General features: G+C 34.1%; 1 pseudogene; it reads left to right on the forward strand.

Annotated features, from left to right (window-relative positions):
* Window positions 1-1,937: 1,937 nt before the first annotated feature.
* Window positions 1,938-6,553, forward strand: LOC123689836 (annotated as a pseudogene).
* Window positions 6,554-13,868: the final 7,315 nt, after the last annotated feature.

Here is a 13,868-nt window from a genome sequence, read left to right on the forward strand (position 1 = left end):
TAGGTTAAGAATATTAAAAATAACAAATTAGTTAATAAAACGTTAAGTCCTCTTATCCAAAGAAAACTACCACATCAGCAGCATAGTTTTACCAAAATTCGTTCAACCTGACGGTTTTACCGAGTAAATATTAAAGGGAATGGACGAAGGACAACAAATTGATGAAACCATGAAAGAAATAGCTTCCAATCGGGTCGATCATGTCATTCTCCTCCATAAGCTATTAGCGCTAGGAATTCGTGGGGATCTATACGGATGGATCAAATCGCTTGTAACTAATAGAAGGCAGGCGGTAGTAACGGGTGGACATAAGAGCATTTATAAATGTGACATCCGGTGTACCTCAACGGTCTATACTGGGTCCGTTGCTTATCTATATAGTAAGAAATTAACAAATAAAATGACTAAACATAACCAAATTAGATTACACAACGAATAACCACAAATTCAACAACAATAGTAACGTCCTACATCTAATGCGAGCGTCGAAGAAGTCCGCCCGACCATACAGCGCGCCGTGCTTATATAGCCTGAAAACCAGTTTAGTCCAGTATACCCCACTGCTACACGTCACTTGACTTTTTACAGCTTATATGATATAAAACCCAAAATGACTGATCTCATTATCATAATCAAGAAGTTTAATTGTTTACAAAGTTGTTTGGAATAAGAAAACCAACAGTTTTTGTCCTTGTGAAAAGTGCCGATATTTAAAGTCGTTCTACCCCAGACATTCGTCCGGGAAAGAAAACCTTTTTGTAATATAATACTGACATATGTTGCTTAGTTACACAATACACTAACCTATAGGATCGTCGCGTCCTCCTTAGGTACCAGTGAAAAAATAAAACAATTTTAAAATAAATTCATTATAAAAACAAAAAATATTAAAAACAAATTATGGCTATCAAGAAACTACTTCAAGGCTATGTAATTAATACGCACAATGAATAATAATTAAACATTAACTAATTACAAGAAAGATACCTAATTATTATTCATGAGGTTTTGGTAAAAAAGAAAAAAAGAGAAAATTAACATCTATGTTAATAATTATATTTTATAAATGACTGATATTTCTAAAACGTGTGGTTTTTCTCTTTACTTATTTAAACTACACAATCACTTTTTATTATATAATTATTGATAGTTTTTAAAATATCTCTACATAAATTGCTCAAGTAACCTACCATACGTAACGAACCTATTATGTACGAGAGACGACTTTATATTTAAAAGCTACAATGCAGACGAGCTGCTCTCTACATTGCTTCGATTGGTTTGGGTGGTCTCGAACTCGTGCCCCTGTCACACATAACATCGCGTATCAAGAGTAAAGTGATTAAGCAGGTTTTCCTGCGGCTTATAACCATCGATGCCAAATGATGTCCTAACTGTTATCGCTTTGTGCTGGAAATTTCGGTCGCCTCGCAAGCTTCCTTCTCGTAATTGTGTGTAGCTGTAGCAGGCATTACCTCGGGGACTATTTCCTAGCAGCCAGTTTACTAGCAGGGCACACTGTTGGATGGGTGCAGTCGTACATCCCTAGGTGCTCCATTCAAAGTAATTCACAATGGGCGGGTTACGTTTACTGAGAAGACCAAACTCGAAGTGAGCTCTCCTTATCAAGTCCTGGGAACCGCGAGTGCCTGCAGTCGAGATTCATGAGAACCGCGACCGACATGATGACGATAATGACGAGAATGACCGCATTTTTCGTGAGGAACGACGATCTCCATCACAACCTGGAGCTCTTCACCCATAGCCCAAAGGATAAGGCTGGCGTGCGACTTCGACGTTAAAATACCAGCAGCATCAACTACCACAATGTATGAATTAATGTTCGGCTAACACACATACAATTCAATAATATTTATCTATATCATAAAACACGAATACCATTTTTACATATTTTTCCATTTAATTATGTAGATTTTTAGTATAAATATTCTGTAGAAAATGAGAAATTTCAAAGCAAGGACAGGACTCCAAGGAAAATGTTTCTACATTTTGGAATATTACTTCTTCTGACCCATGGACTCCTTGGTAAGATAAATTTCTTCTTTTTTTTTATTATTATACCCAATTCTATATAGTTTTACGATGCTGTATCCATCGTAAAACTATACACGACTCGAACAACAAGTAAGAGTCAAACATGTTTATTTTTTTGGTTAAATAACAAGCAAAAAGAGCTATTTTTAATTTATTTTGAAACTGATGATGTTACTATTTTCAAAGAATTTTAATCTCTATGAGAATTATTCAATTTCACACTATATGCAACATCATTTGGATTCAATTAATTCTTTATTTTGCTACTTTGTTATGCCGTTCTACGTGCATAGAATATTAAACCTACGCGCACGAATCGTAGCCGAATAAAATATAATTCTTTCACAGGCGAAGTGCATGTTTCCGAAGCTATAGATGGAGACAGCCGAATTATAGGTGGCAAAGATGCCCCTCCAGGCATGGCTAACTACCAAGTTTCAATTCGTGGTCATAGAGGAAGCCAAGAATGGCACAGTTGCGGAGGGTCTATTTTAAACGAAGAGTACGTGTTAACAGCCGCTCATTGCGTTTATCAGTGAGTATATTATTAGTTTCTATTAATTTATTAGTTAATTGCATGAGTTAACATAATATATATATATATATATATATATAATATGTTAGTCGTGTTGCACCTAAGTCTGGTTTGCAGGAAATCATAAAATGACCTTAATAATAGTTATTGATTACAAAATTTAATTTAATTCGTTTACTGATTTACAAAACTTTTAGGAAAAACATGAAAGAAATGTCAATAGTCGTTGGCACTCACACTATCGATAAAGGTGGCGACCGATACAAGATTAAGAAATTGATCCCTCAGGAGATAAAAATAACATAGCCCTCATACAGATCGAAGGCAAAATCAAATACAGTGATAAGGTTCAACCCATTGAGTTATTAAAAGAAATGGCACCCATTGGAAAGAAATGTCTCTTGACTGGCTGGGGATACGTACACTATGTGAGTAGATTAATATATTTAATTAATTAAATGTTTTAAGAAAAATATTAGTGTACTGTTCTTGAGTCATCTGGGTGCTTTTAATAATAGAGGATTTTATCTTTACTCTTAACTACTCACGTACAAAAATTAATTTTGTTGTTAATTACTATGTAATTAATTAATGCAATGTAACAGTTGAAGATAATGTGACAAAAAATGTGTGCATTCTGGAGCTGTAACGAAGCGGTTTACATATAAGTTATCACTTGGATAAATTAGTAACAAAATAACATTCACGAGAGGTCTAATAATTTTAAAGTCGTCAATTTTATATTCACTTAAATTGACTTGAAACACAATAATATTGTGTAGTTCTTAGGGTAGGAAATAAAACACTCCAATGATGACTTAATTCACTTCACTGATTTTACATAGACTCGAACTTAAAGGAATTGCCCGTGCGCATTTTATTACAGAAACGTAGAACTGTACCAAATAATCTTCAAATGTTGGAGTTCGAAACAATAAGCAATGAAGAATGCTCTAAAAAATTACCTTACCCGAATTTAGTGCCCATAGACGCCGGACAACTCTGCGTTAAGCGCCCGAACAACAAAGGTGCATGCCATGTAAGTAATCAAATGTGCTACAACATTTTTAATTGATGATGGTTTTAAAAATAATGTCACATCAATCATAGTGCCTGAATTGTGAATGTATCAAAAGTTCAAAATTTCTTTGATTGCATTTAATACTTGCTCATACGGTGAAGTTAAAACATAGAATTATGAAGTTTTATCTTGTTGGAAAAGAAGACTGAAAGAAGATCTACACACCTATTTTTATATGTTGTTTTTAGAAATGAGCAAATTTTTCGATCTGGGGTCAAAACCTACAATCACACACTTCTGGATTATTGTCATGATTAAGAATATCAATAAGTGTGCATCAACAAAATAATACATTCCTGTAAATCAATACCTTTAAATGTTATTATCTCTCATGCAGGGCGATTCCGGTGGTCCTCTTGTCTTTCAGGACGATAAGAACAAAACTCTTCAAATAGGAGTCGTGTCCTTTGGCGTTCCCTGTGCTAAAGACTATCCTGATGTATTTGCTTCAGTCCATGGTTTCTACGATTGGATACAGAGCAAAATGAAATGAATTATTGAATAATTCAAAACATCTGATTAAATAAAATATCAATCGAAATAAAAGTATATTTCATTAAATGAAAAATTAAAAAAAATACAACATTCCCCCTTTATTTTTAAAAACATTAACAATTGCACATTTAGGTGAGATAATGACCGATTAGAGCACACCCACGGGATGCCCACAAGCTACGTCGATAAAAATTACCAATACATGTTGCATTCATTAGATAAATTTACGATGCCAAAATCTAATTTCAAAATGGGAAGCAAATACCAGCATTCTAACATTTTTTTAATTAATAGGTAATTTTCAAATTTGTTACGAAAATTAAAAAAGACATGTTGATTTATACGTTATGTATAATAGCGCGCATTTTTAAGTACGATTCATATTTTTGGAACCAAACGCTACGTGAATTATCAGGAGCAGTGTTACTTTTGAGGCGTTTCTGTCGAAATATGTCGAAACTTTACAGGTCTAGGCGTTTCGGAAGGCTAACTCCTTCGTAGTAGATGATTTTCTTTATTGATTATAATTATACTTTCTGTTTATAACAAAAAAAAAAACACTTACCTTCTTAATAAAGATAACTACATATAAATTGCCTACAAAAATATGGATAACTCCTATTCAAAGTTACAGAGATTGGGTGGGATAGCTTGAAGCCGTAGTGTTAAATCTCGTGATATGATCCCATTTTAGATATAAATTTACAAATAATATGGCTTTTCAAACCACTGCGAAGCCTTGGAAACCCATATCTCTACGCCAAGGGATCAAACCGCTCGGAAAGGGATTGGTCGTCGATTCGAACCGATATATCTGGGCCTTTAAGAAGAGTATCATCTACAAGAGAAGTAACGACAATGGACAAACTTCTGTCTTGTTGGGCTTAAGCTGAACTAGATTTAGTCAATCTTATTAAATATGTTGGGAACTAAAAGACGTATGTAATCAATGCAAATATTTATTCATTTTAATTCTTGCTCATCGTATCTTTTATCCAATCAATGAAAGAGTAGATTCTAGTGTTGACATCGGGATGCACTCTGCTGTGACCACAGCTTCTTGTCCCCCAGGAAACCAGAGCAGCAAGAGTTCCATTATTTACTAAAGGACCGCCGGAATCTCCCTGTGAAAGTGTGGTCGTCAAAAACTCAAATAATATATTGGATATTTTCATTATATTTAACAGCACGTATATTTTGGTAACATAATACTAATTATACTAATATTTCTATTTTACTTTTACTTTTATAAGTCAAAAACGATAAAGGCTTCGTAAATATCACTTATTAACAGCATTACTTAGAAATTCTAAAGTCGGCAGATATAGCTCTACGAATGCGTTGCCTTGACTCAAAACAGTCTGACATTCAAAATGCTGCCGTTCAAGCCTGAATTCTATTCATGACGGTGGCTATGATGAGGTGTGGCAAGCTATCACATGAAAAACTCCCAGACTTATGTCAATAATTTAGACAACATAAATTGTTAACATATGAATAGAAGAGCGAAGAACGTTGTGTAATTACTATTACCTGACAGCTTCCCTCTCGCGGTGGCGCGCGTGTGCAAAGATTTGAACGCAAAATCGGCTGTTTGAATAATTTATACTTTATCTTGCATTCTTTAACGGATATTGCATTTACTTCAACAATCTGAAGTTAATTTGGTAGTGGAACATCGCTCTGTCATCATTTCACTTTATGTTAGAAAGATATCACCAGCTTAGATATTAGTCACCATTGTAGATCTTCATTGAGATCAATAGGTCGAATAATCGATCGATTTAAAAGTATAATCATTGTGAACATAATAACTATTTTTTTGATATAGCAGGAGGCGAACCGGCAGGAGGCTCTGCTGAGATACTGCTGCTTATGAACGCTCAGGTTGGTACGATCTTTTCTTGAGGAACCCTTAGTCCAATTGGTTCGGAAATATTTCAGTGGACAGCTGGTTCTACAAAGTGGTGGTGCGCGGCATAAAGTGCCTTGAATAACGATCAGTTGTGTAATAAAAATAACTTATGAACACCTGGTCTGAGTAATATTTAGTTTTTGTGGTGGTAACACACAAATAAATGACTGCAGAACTGACTCCCACAGAACTAACTTTTTTTTATGTGCACACATAGTAGCCTATCAGGCTGAGAAGCTAGATTGTCAAGAGCCTTTTCCTAAAAATGGACTTTATTTACTTAAAAGGGTTGGCGTCTCCGACAGTGCCCTGGTGATAACTACTTCGTGTGCCGTAAGCGCTGAAGCGCCACGTTGTGCAGACTTCCGATATTCTACGTAGCGGTGTAAACTTTAAGTATAAATATATATCAAAAACGCCGTCGTTTACTCTAGTACCAATATCGATTTTAATTACTGACTAAATAATTATTTGTAGCCAGGTTATGCAATGGCTATTTTCAATATCGGTGGCGCTGGATCGCAAACCAAATGTTTCATCATTCTCCTGTAGATAATTTGCAAAACTATCTCACTCATGAAATTAACACTTTTTATGTAATGAAGATTTCTATTTATCATTTGAATTTAACTGAAAATAATTATGTAAGAGTTATTGTAATTAAATAACTATTTGGTATGAAAATGTTAACTTAATGTGCCTTTAAATGCAAAAAGTGATAAAAATTTTAAAATTTTATCATTTGAATAGATGGCACACACTAGATCAAAGGTTTCATAGACAAACGATACATTAGAGAGGCTTGATATAGGGGCTATGTGTCGGGAAATGTGCGTGAATAAAAAATAGGACAAAATGGTCTGTATCATTTATAAACCGAAGACAATCCATATAACAAATAAGTAAATAAAATAAATCAGTGGCACTACCACCTCTTTAGCTCTTGGCCTCAGTTTTCTGAATTTATTTCATGAACCTTTTTTCCATCTGGTGCCATGTTAAATAAGCACATAGAAAGAAAAGTGCACAGCCGGGGATCGAACCTACGACTTACGCACGCTGAAGCCACTAGTCCAACACTGCTCGCAGCATTACGAATAAGTAAAGAATATAATAATAAACTAAGACTGGTTAGTTACTGCCACGCACAAAAAATTCTTTATCTGTTTCAGAACTGTTAAGACCTAATAATGTCAATGTCAAATGTCAGTATGATGACGTATAGTCGAAAATAGAATTAGGTTTATCACCTAATTCTTGGGCGACTGGTGGAGGTGAGATGTGAAGGGGCTTTGGTCACCGCATCAAAAATCATACACGCAAAATGAACACGTCTTCCTTCAGAACATGCTTTCATAATTACAATTGGTTTTTAAGATTGATTAGATAAATTATATACAATATAATTGATAAAACTTTGGATTAGGAAGCTCCGATTTATTTCAATTTCACGTTTTCGTCGATACACCATGGATTTAGCTTAACGTTTAACGGCCATTTTCAATTCGCTCGACAGCGGCATGTCTTTCCGTAAGCATATAGCCGCGTTCGCAAGAAGGCCGAGAAATTTGTACAAGTACAATATCTACCTGGACCAGATGCCAAGGTTAAACCAACCAAAAAGACTTGACTGGGCTATGCTCGTAGGGGCTCTTTTGTACTTTTGTATCTGTTATATATAAATAATATGTTAGACATAATTGTATCAAGAATATTTGGAGTAGAATAAAATATAATTTTAATTGAAGTGATGTTTATTTCGATCATAATATGTTACAATGTCGAATATTTTTGAATTTGATCACTTTATTTTGCTCACTTTACTAAATTTGTCGCCCTCTTCAAAAACGAGTGGTCCACCGGAATCACCCTGTGCGACAAATTTAATTAAAGTATAACAACGATCGTGAATTTGATTGGTCTTCTATTCCTAGAATAAGATAATAAAATTCCGATCCTTTTTCTTCACACTCTTTTAACACCAAATAATATAATTAATGCATTAATTTAATAATTGTTAATTTCAACGTATTTCAAAAAATACGTTGAAATTAACAATATTATGAAAAATAATATTTTTAAATGCTTTTGATCTTTTGATTGGAGAAAGAATATGAATGAAAATATCATGAGAACTTATGAAGGCCCCAGACCAGATCACACACGGCAAGGTTTCTAAATGACTTGGCATAAACGTCTCTATGGATATCCACTATATCCACAGAGTCATTCTGTGCCTCTAGTGAAAAGGGGTATAAGTTGAATAACGCAACTTTACAGGAGACGAGAAAAACTGTTGGCGCGCCCAAATTAACCCACATTATCGTTCGCTGTACTTTAACTAGTTGATAGATGAATTACTGTTATATGCATTTATAGTATAAAATATACGCTCTTTCATATAATAATATTTATTTTTGCCTAAAATTAATATTTTAAAAGATAATGACTTGTACCCAGACCAAAAAAAAACCTTTAGTGGATATAACTTAAATTGTACCTTGGTTCACGTAGTTTTCTTCATGTGAAAAAGGATATGCATTTGAATTGACTTTAATGTAACTTTTTTAATTAACAAGATATAAATAAACACTTAAAATGAAAACTACTTACCCAATGCATATCTTTTCTTCAGTATCCACATTTCCACTCTATTAATAAAAAATACAACGTGTAGCCTTTTCCACAAAATGTAACTTATGTGTTACCTGATATAAAAAGACTTATGCAAAACTCTTTTTGTAGTTGTATCCAAAATGTATGACAAGTTTTTGAAATAAAAAATCCATATTTATTTAAGTTTTATTACAAAAATTAAAAATTACAAAAAAGAAGAAGAAGGAAGCTCTCCTTCAGCTATCATTTAAATTCGAAAAAACAAAATGAACGATACAAAGCTCCGGAATTTGTGTCTATTCCAAGGTATTGTCAACAGGTTCCAAAGGATGAGAGTCAATTACATCATCAGAAGTCAATAAATTTACGTAAAAGGATCTCACGCTTGGGTTAATGAGAGACTCTTTCGATATTGGTATCGGGCCGTCATAACAACGCGCAATGTTTGCAGTCTTAAAAACACAACATGGCATTGGAGACTTCCCCCGTCTTCTAAGAAGGCTTACAGTATTCCAGTGTTCGCTTTCATAACCCTGGTATTGGAATTTAGGAAATCCTTCTCGATTGTATCGAAAGATGGCAGTCTCTGAAATGCTGAATTTGTTTTTATCTTCATCGACTTTTTTTTGTATCAGCGGACCTTTAAGGAGACTTGCAAAATCTAAAAACTGTTCAGTTTCCATTTCAATAACGGTAAAATATTGCTTTTTTCCGCATGTCCAAACGAGTTGGTACCAATCTCGTGGGTGATGTATGTCCATTTGCGTTTTTTTTTTGCTTTTTCTATTAGTGCATGGTCTACATCACAGTCCATATGGGTATGGCCAGGCACAAAAAAGTTATGTGTTATAGTTTCAACACTGGGATGGTTGCGGACAGCAAGTAAAAACATGCACACCTTGTGCATGTTCTTGTTTTGTCCGGAACACGAATCCGAATAAAAAATTAAATGCTTTATTCCATCAGGAACGTAATTAAGTATGTAATTGTATACACAGGATGCTATTTGATTAGCTCCTCTGCCACCAATACCCTCATGCCACATAAAACAATACGGTTTATTGGTGGTACAGTTCCTTATTGTCAGATTAAGTCCAGAGTTGTCGCTTATAAAACGCAGCACCTGACTTTAGATATGGTGTAGGTAAACATTGCTGCAAATCGAATGAAGCAACAATGGTGTCAGATTTCTCAAGTGAAAGTGCTCTGTCCATAGCTTACCTGTCATAAATAGTTTCTGCTCTTTTTAAATGTTCTGCTTTGAGACTTTCATTAGCCAGCTTTTGTTCACCTTCACTAAATTTAATTTGCATTTCAAGAGTGTCGCACTTAACACAAGTGTCTACGTATGGCTTTTTAAAGGAAAGATTTTGTCCTTTAAAAACCCAGTTATATATGGTTTGTGACACTGGATTTTCGGTGACATCCCGATATGCATTATACATGTCTGTGAGACATAAATGAGGTGGTAAAAACTTTTTTGTGGTCTTAACATCGCGGGCATGCGCGGGGCCACCACCCGCCCGCACAGTCCCCTTGCACCTCAAACGTAGCTATTTTCTTGTAGCTATTTTCACGTAAATCTTGTGCAATTCACGCGGTATAAGTCGACTTGTATTAGATTGTATTTAATTTTTAGTCGTGAATAAGAATTCAAGTCCATTTAATCTCCGAACCTTTTAATTTTACTGGTGTATACCGATTTAAATAAACGTTTATCTTTAAACACCAAGCATTTTCAAAGGAAGTAAATAAATTTATCTCGTTACACACACAGAAAATGTGAAAATGCAAAATACAACTTTATTAAGATCTTATTTCACAAAAAAAAAGAACGAAGTTTTTGTTGATAAGAACACATGTTGACATGTACCCACCATGTCATGATAATTTAATGCCAGTTGTACCATTTGGTACAAATCTAACTTCGTTATTTTAAGAGCTAACTTGAATCAGTTTACACCAAAAGACGCAACTTTTTATTCTAAAAATTTTTGTATATATAACTCAATTTGGCCAAAATCAGACTTGTACCCCTTTTCACTAGAGGCACAGCATTTTCATCACAACTTTATTGTAACTTACATGGCATGTGCCTTTGTTGTTCGGGCGCTTACCGCAGAGTTGTCCATTATTCAATGGCAAACCCGCCCGATAAGCCACTCGTTTATGCAATTTTTTAGTGCACTCGTTATTACTTATAGTTTCGAAGTACAGTAATACCCCGGACTTACGCGATAGGTGGGACTGAGCGCTATCCGCGTAAGTCGAATTCGCGTAAGTCGGGGTACAAATTTGCATATAAAGACATACAAAGTATGTTTAATTGGGACTGGAGATTAAATAAAACAAAAAAATAATAAAATAAATAGTATCTCATTCTAGATAATATGACAAACTATATTAATATAGTGTATAAACGCAATCTGAAGTTAGTTTGATGTAGAAGGATTCATAAATAATCACAAATTCTAATCACAAAGTCGTTTTCTTCTCCCGTATATCTCCTCGTAGCATCCTAGTAATTTTTTAATTCCATGTTTTGTAACAAAAATGCGCTCTTCATTGGAGTCTATGCTTTCCAAAATTGTTAATCCTTTTTCAATCGAACTGAGGGCTTCTGTCAAGTTTCCAACTGTCATTTGATCTTCCAATTGAACTGGATCCAAAGAATCATGATTATCAATTTCTTCCTCTTGTTCACGCTGATATGAGCTTATCATTTGTGACCTTCTCATTGTGTGAATTCACAAGCTCTTGAACATCATCACTATCCTACACAGTTTACATCACTACACGTCTGTGCCTGTTGTCAACTGTTACCTGTTGAAATATGTACAATATTGTTTATAAAAAAGTTTATCTTACCAAAGAGTCCTTGAGACAAAAGAAGTAATATTCCAAAATGAAGAAACATTTTTACTGCAGTCCTGCTCCCGATGTAATATTTCTTATTTATGTGAATAAATTACCAAAAAACCTAATTTTTGATAAGCACGGAAATTACGTTAAAAAAACATAATTAGTATCGGTGATTATTGAAACATTTATATTGAAATTTCAAGACTGTGTAGAAAGAAATTAAACGCTTATTTAACAAGTACATAAAATAAATTTGAACTTTAAAGTTAGAGCATAATTCGGTAACAACCTTGAGACCGAACGCGATGGAGACTCACTGTGGTCGACCTCGGATGACCTAGGGTCTAATAATTCGCCAACTCGGTGATGGTCGCTGTCATAATCAGTTTCCTCCCTAGGAAGAACCAGGTCGAACCTATTTGAGGCGCAGAATGCCCGCCTTCTGCCCTGTATCGCCCGCAGCTCTAGGAAATGCGTAGCTGTAGCAGGTCCTGGGACTGAAGATGCGGACTGCCCAAGGATTAGCTTAGACTAGTGTTAGACTAATTAATTAGCCTAACACTAGTCTGCCATGCTTTGGATTTTACACGGATACGTGTAAAATCCAGGAAGAAAAGGAATTAGAATATGTCACCCCAAGTGACAGAAGATAAATACACTGAAATAAAACTTAACATACCTAAACCACCTCCAATAATAATAGATGAAATAAAAAAACCATCAAGACATTAATGATCTGTTGTCAAAGGAGATTAGAAATAGCTATTTTTCTATAAAAAAAATCAACATAACCAACATATAGAAAAATTATTGAAATTTATTTTATTGAAGTGTAGTAAAAATGGGACAATAATTTACTGTCACATTTTTACGTTACCACGGTTGATTCGAAGCTATTAATAACAAAAATATATAATAACGATAACAATGATAGTAATAGTTCATAATATTCAATTAATACAATTAATTAAATTTTGTTATAATCTTATCTACTAGTAATAAGTTAAAATGAAATAATTGTATTATTTGAATTCATGTCTATGATAATAACAGCCTTTTGTTAAACTTTTAACCTTATAACCAATTTCTGTAAAATTACATACAAAAGATCCTTTTATAGAAAAATAATATCATAAAGAAGCTTCTTACGTGTGTACACGAGATTTTTTTATTGAGAGTTAAGTTTTTTACAACAATATTAAAAGTTTCAATAATATTAATCTACAGAAGAAAAATGAAACATTATTTCAAGTTTGCTATTCAGCGGAACCGACTTAAAGAACTATATTGAAAATCGCCATGGCTGAAAATAAATATTTTATTATTAACCAATTATCGAGTCAGTTACTAAAAGCGATATTGGTACTAGGAAGTAGACGACGGTGTTAATAATAATGAGTTAACATCAGGTGAGCCTCCTGCCAATTTGCCCCCTGTTCTATAAAAAAAAATTAATGAGAAATGTCTCTGAGAAATACCTACTCTACCTTTACTTAATGTTTGTAGGTAATAACACTTAGACATTTTTACTCATGTTTGACGTATAGCTTTTTGGCTTTATCCGGGATTTGTACTGAGACCTCATGATGGATATGGTAGGCAAATGGCTAATAAACAAGACAGGTATTGTTTGGTTCATTTCACGAATCGGTCGATTAACAATGCACTCACGTTGTATGGTGTCATGACATATCTTTATCATGGAAATTAACTTAAAACAATGTTCAATTCAGTTCTTATTGTGTCTGGAGTGCTATTTATATATATATATGTATGTGTTATTGAAGGCCTATAGAAATCCATCAATCTTAATTATAATAGATTATAAGTTTCATTGATTTTGAATTTAAAAAAATACACTTTAACATTTAGGAATAATCATTTGCTTGTTAGGTTAGGTTGGACATAGGCCTCCTCTCCTCCTCTTGATGTGTGCCCCACCCAACGCCATGTCCGGCGGCAAACCAGTTTGTTTTATTTCGTAATGTTGTACATTTAATCCTATTTCTCAGATTCAATCCTAACATGCTCCTTTCGGCTGATCGTTGAAAGGTAAGTATATTAATTTCCTTGAATTTATCTCTTCCCATCTTCTTTCTCTATAACACCGGCATCGCCTGTCGAGCGACCCTTGATAAAAGCGAACTGGTTATAATGTAATAATTTGTTTATGCTAAAATGTTACTTACAAGTTGATTTAATATAAATTTTTCAAAGATTTTACTACAAGTAGGTAGCACATAAATTGGCCTAAAGTTATTAGGGCCGGACATATTACTAATAATCAGCTGGTGGCCTTCTAGATACTT

The sequence above is a fragment of the Pieris rapae genome, chromosome 2, assembly GCF_905147795.1.
Source record: "Pieris rapae chromosome 2, ilPieRapa1.1, whole genome shotgun sequence".
In the NCBI taxonomy this organism is placed as follows: Eukaryota; Metazoa; Arthropoda; class Insecta; order Lepidoptera; family Pieridae; genus Pieris; species Pieris rapae.